Source organism: Megascapheus bottae, chromosome 1 (genome assembly GCF_031878675.1).
Source record: "Megascapheus bottae isolate mThoBot1 chromosome 1, mThoBot2.hap1, whole genome shotgun sequence".
Taxonomy (NCBI): domain Eukaryota; kingdom Metazoa; phylum Chordata; class Mammalia; order Rodentia; family Geomyidae; genus Megascapheus; species Megascapheus bottae.
Genome location: NC_143509.1, coordinates 65083556 through 65089578, shown reverse-complemented (window position 1 = coordinate 65089578; position 6023 = coordinate 65083556).

The following is a 6023-nucleotide window of genomic DNA, read 5'->3' as shown; positions in this document are numbered from 1 at the left end:
GGACCAACACTGGCTTCTGGTGAAGGCCTCATATCCAATAGAAGCAGAAGAGAGAATGGTCAAGACACAGCAGGCACATGGCAAGAGAAGAAAGACAAGGATGAGATGAGAAAGCTGAGAATAACACACTGTTCTGGTAACATATCCAGTCCCACAAAACCTAATTTACTTTTGTGATATGGCTGTTAATGTCGTCCAAGGATCGCTCTGCTTCTCACTAGATTCCATCTCTCAACTATTGTAACACTTTTCACAAAGCCACACTTGGAGATCAAAGCTTTCAGCACATAAAATTTTGTGAGACAAACTATTTCCAAACCATAGCAATGTGTATTAAGTAAATATCTTTTTAATAAGATTATTTATGACTGCTTAAAATTTTTCCCCACATGTCAAATCAAAGAAAAGAAATGATTGCTATTATTGAAACACATAAGCATTCCAGAACAAATCTTGGACCCATTTGGAAGCAAATAAAAACTTGGCACTAGGACAGCAGTATTAATGAATAAGACAATATATAAATTGGAACTGGCTTTGAAGAAGTGACACATTGAAATATTTCCTAAGCCTCTTTGAGGTTTTTTGCTTTATATTTCTAGACTTTCATTACACTCAATTTTTCTTCTGAAAGCTGTTTCCTCTATCCAAGTACAAACATTAGGCAATTCAAGGCTCACTGTGTGCCAGATCATACTTCTGTTAAATGAGATTATTTAAACACAATGACTCTAAAAAGAAATTTTAAAAATAACTACAGGTATCCTTATAAGGAAAAGAAGGCAAAAAAAGTCTGAGGCAGAGGGAGATGTAAGATACTATACTGCTGGCTTTAATGATAAAAGAAAAGACCATCAGCCAGGGTATATAGGCTGCCTCCCAAAGCTGGAAATATAAAAAACAGATTTGCATTTTCTCTCTCAGAGGAAACACAGTCACATTAATTTTAGCCTAGTAAAAAGTTTGGTATTAGCTAGGCACAGTGGCTCACGCCTGTAATCCTAGATACTCAAGAGGCTGAGATTTGAGGATCATGGTTCAAAGCCACCCAGGGCACTAAAGTCCATGAGACTTTTATCTCCAATTAATCACTAGAAAATGTGAAGTGGGGCTGTGGCTCCAGGGATAGGGCAGTAGCCTGGAGCTGAAATGCTCAGGGACAACACCCAGGCCCAGGGGCCGGGCAGTAGCCTTGAGGTAAAGAGCTCAGGGACAGTACCTAGGATCAGAGTTTAAGCCCCATGACTCACAAAACAAAAGTATTTATGACCTCCTTAAGAAAAATTATTTGTTTTGTTATAAGCACAGTTTTTTAAAAATTTTATTGCCAGGGTGATATATAGAGGGGTTGTAGTTACACTGGTAGTGAGTACATTATTGTTATTATTTTTTGGTATCTCTAAGCAGCAATACTTAACCATGCCTACCTGAATGGTATAGTCTTCCACTATGAAAGCCTGAGGTGACTCTATCATTCTTCCTCCTTTACTATATCTACACCAATATTTATGGGGCTCTGGTAGGAGTACAGATAGAGGCCTGCAAATCATATTTGTGATTTAATACCTAAATTGAGGTATTAAATTGTTAAATGAAACATGTTCTATTATGCTACCTTATTATATAGTTTTCAAACAATATTTCAAGTGGAGAACCATGGGTTTTGTAGATTAAATGTTGGGAGAAACTATCAAAGGTGGCCAGATTCAGTTACTATTGTACATGTGCGTGTCTTCTTTCAATGAGTGCTCTGTGTTTGGAAGAATCATAAAACAGAAAATTCGTAAGACTTTATTCATACACATATGCTAGAGTTGTTTTGGTTCTGGATAATTCTGGTTTTGCCCCTAAACATAGTGGTTAAATATATATTTATATTTATATATCCTATATATTTATATAGAATAAACAGATCTTTTAATCTGTTTATTCTAGTTGTGTGATGGTTCACTCTATATGTCAACTTGAATTGGCTAAGAGATATACAGATGACTTGAGGAGAAAAAAAAACCCCACATTATTTTGGGTGTGTCTGTGAGGATGCTTCTGGAAAAGGATAGCATTTGCACTGAGAGATCCAGAAAAAGAACATATTCGCTGTGTGGCTGGATATCATCCAATCCACTGAAGAAAGATGAAATAAAATGCTTGAGTAAGATCATCAGCTTTTTCTGCCCTTGGGCATTGAATCTGTTGGTTCCTAACTTTCTGGAGATTGGAACAACACCATCAGATTTCCCGGACCTACAGCTTGCATTGGGAAGATTAGAGAACATTCCAGCCTCCATAATCACATAGCCAATCCCGCATAATAAATCTCAATATATATATCTCAATATAAATTGTGTAAGTTCCAGTTCTCTGGAGAATCCTGTGCAATACAGTCCAACTATAATTTTAGTGACATACATCAACTATTAATATTCTAGATATTAATTTTCTCAGCAGTTCCCTGGCGTTGGACTGCTTCCAAGAAATATTTTGAAAAAGTTAAAATACTGTATATTTTTTATTTAAAATTTTGTCCAACAAAACATAAAGAATCAATGGACTTAACTCTTGCCTTAACTCTTTTTTTTCCTCTTGCCTTAACTCTTAACTCTTGTCTTAATTTTTGTATCAAGGAGAGTCATTTTGTTGAGAGTTATCATTATTATTGCTATGGTAGATCTTGTTTTAGTCACCCTTTTCTACTGATCATACTTTCTTTTTTTCCTTTATCCTTTTTAACTACTTGCATGAATTCAATCTTTGATTCTCTTTTGTAAGATTGACAGATCATTGTTTTACTGTATAGCCCAACTTAAGACATTCATCCTATATTTATTTTTTTCTATAAATTTTTATCATTGGCTATGTTTAATCTTTCCATTACAAAGGTACACAACCTTAGTACCCTTGCACATTTCCTGCGGTCTCGAATTCCCCATCACACCCATCCCACAGTGTTATCTTTTACATCAGTGTCTCTCAAAATGTGCTGCAGGATCTGACACTAGCCCACAAACTGCTTGAAATCAGTTTGCAAACTAAAGAATCTCTGAGCCAGAGTGTAACCAACTGTATGAGTAACACAGGTGTGGCTATGCCAGCCCGTGATATGAAACCTTCTGGCAGTTTGATTCCACTCTGGCTCCCAACAAAACCTAAGCTTTAAGGAACGTTCCTTTTGGACATTTCATCCGTCACAACATTTTGCCAACAGAATTCAATGCCTCCTGTGCAAACTCCACTGGGAAAAAAACATTGAGTAACGGTGTCTATTTCCTTTAGACTACATCTTAAGTGCTTATTTCTATCACCTGTTTTACTTTGTACCTTTTTTTTTCAGTCTTGGCGCTTAACTCAAAGCCTGACCCCCACAGCTCCACTTCTGGCTGTTTTCTGTGTGTGTAATACTGAGGAATTGAACCCAGGTCTTCATGCATGCTAGGCAAGCACTCTACCACTAGGTCAAACTCCTGGCCCCCAGCCCTAATTTTTTTTTATTAAAAGTTTATTGTCAATATGAAGGTTCAAACTGAATATTGAAAAATTATGAAAAAATATTTTAGTAGCAATAGTATGACAAAGTCAAATGTCAATGAGAAAACTTCAGATTACCTAAAGTAACTAGTTTTCTCTGTATTGATAAAAACAGTTTTGAGGAAGTGAATCTTTATTCTTCTTCCTGAACCAGAATCATTCTAAGAACTCACCTCCTACACATGTGTCTGATGCTTAATCTCCAGATCTCTGTAGAGAAACTGGCCTATACAGCAGACACAACCATAAAGCGTGTAAGGTTTATTCTGAAGGAAAATAAAGCTTTTTAAAGTTAGAGATGGTCTCTAAAGGTACATGACATACAAAGGAAACTCAATGACCTGGCAAATTTACAAAGATGACCTCTAGAGATATGTATCTGCAGATTTTTTTTACTGTAGATTTTTTTATTTCAATGTATAGACGGGTTACAGTTATATTTGCCAGATAAAGGGTGCATTACTTCTCACACATTGATATTCCTTCTTATGTTTTTGTCCCCATTTCCTCTGCCTATTTTTAAATAATGGTAAAACTGTAAATCTGAAGTATAATAATATATACTTTAATAAATAAAATGAAAAGGCCATGTATCATATTATATATGTGTATCACAAATTTGTGCCAATGTGTTGAGAGATATATAATATAAATTTTTCTTTTGGTCAGTCATGGGACTTGAACTCTGGGTCTCAATGCTGAAGAGCTTAAGCTCTTCAGCTTAAGGATACCGCCTTACCTCTTGAGCCACAGCACTACTTCTGGTTTTCTGAAGGTTAATTAGAGATAAGAGTCTCAGGGATTTTAGTGTCAGGCATGGCTTTGAACCGCGATCCTCAGATCTCAGCCTCCTGAGGAGCTAGGATTACAGGCATGAGCCATTATGCTCAGCCTATAATATACATTTTTAACAAACTATTACTCAGAAACTTTGAGAAAATGTAATTAAGCTAAGTCTTTCCAATTCTTGTTTTCTTCTTTCACTAGTAGTTTTTGCTGTTATGCATGTTTCATCTTTGACCTGCATACACTGAAAATTCAGGAAGTGTTGCAGCATATATTTCTGAGGAAATCACAGCATATACTATCCTATAAACTATGTTACTTAAGTTTTACAGAGATGTCTTTTTTAAAATGGAATAACAGGGAAAAAGATTAATAGTCAAATGACTTTTCCTAGTCATATTTGTTTCCAGTGGATTATGTTTGTGGCTTCCTAGCCTTCGAATGAGAAGACAATTTGGGTTTTAAAGCCTATCCTATCAAGGGATGAGACTGACTGAGATATAGTTATACATGTATGGAAATATCACAGTTGTCCAGAAACCTCTTTGAACAACTAATGTATGTTTAGTAAAAAGTAAATTTTGTTTTGCCACACAAAATTTGTTTAGTAAAAACAAAATTAATGTATGTTAGTAAAAAGTAAATTTTGTTTGCCTTGAATTCAGGGCTTGGGCACTGTCCTTGGGCATTCTCAAGGCTAAAGCTCTACCACTTGAGTCACAGCACCACTTCTGGCTTTTTTTTTTTCTATGTATGTGGTACCTAGGAATGGAACCAGGATCTTCATGAATGTTAGGCAAGCACTCTTAACACTGGGCTAAACTCCCAGCCCATAAAAAGTAAATTTTAAAGCAGTGCCCTCTCCCATTATTTCTGCCCAAAATCCTTTGTTCTAGGCTACATTTCCCGATCTGCAGCCTGCCTGTTTGGAAATAGAATGACAAGTATGAAAGCATTCTCTAAGGATGTAAGATACCCAGTAACATTTTTCTCTGGGTTTTCTGAACGTATTCAACACAGTGTCTTGTTATGGGGGAATGAGTTAGGAAGCAAAGGGGAAGTTCAAAGCCTGATGGGAAGTCCAGTCAAGAACTAGCCAGCCGGCAGCACATTCTGCTGCTGGACTGGCTATCTGTCAAGCCTTTGATTCTGCTAATAATTTAATCCTGTTTATGCCCTGCTTCGTTAACTGGACAATCTGGAAAACAAGAGATTGTGAGTTACAGTGCTAAGTCTGATGTTATTTTACACACTGGATATTTCACAAGCATATCGTTTTTTTTCTTCAGTTACTTTTTCATCAAAGGAGACCTGTCATTCTGCTACTGATCAGTTTGAACTGATTTGAGAATAAATATTTGAAATAAGGGGAGTGCAACTTCCATGAAAAACAATTCTATAACATCTGTGCCAAATTATTTGGTTGCTTTTAAACTCAAAGGTTCAATGACACTCCCTGTAGTTACGGATAGCTGAATAGACTCTACCCCTACAAACAAGGTGCTTTTCCAATCACATTTTTCAGCGGTTCTTCTTTTTTTCTTCTTCTTCTTCTCACAAATGCGAGTGAGGTGAATGTATGACATCAAGCAACCAGAAACTGTGAAAATACAACATGCTTCATATACATTCTGAGTTTCACACCACAAAACTCCTTCCACAGTCATGTAGGTCTTTCACCACTGGAGGAAAATAATCAACTTTCCACAGTA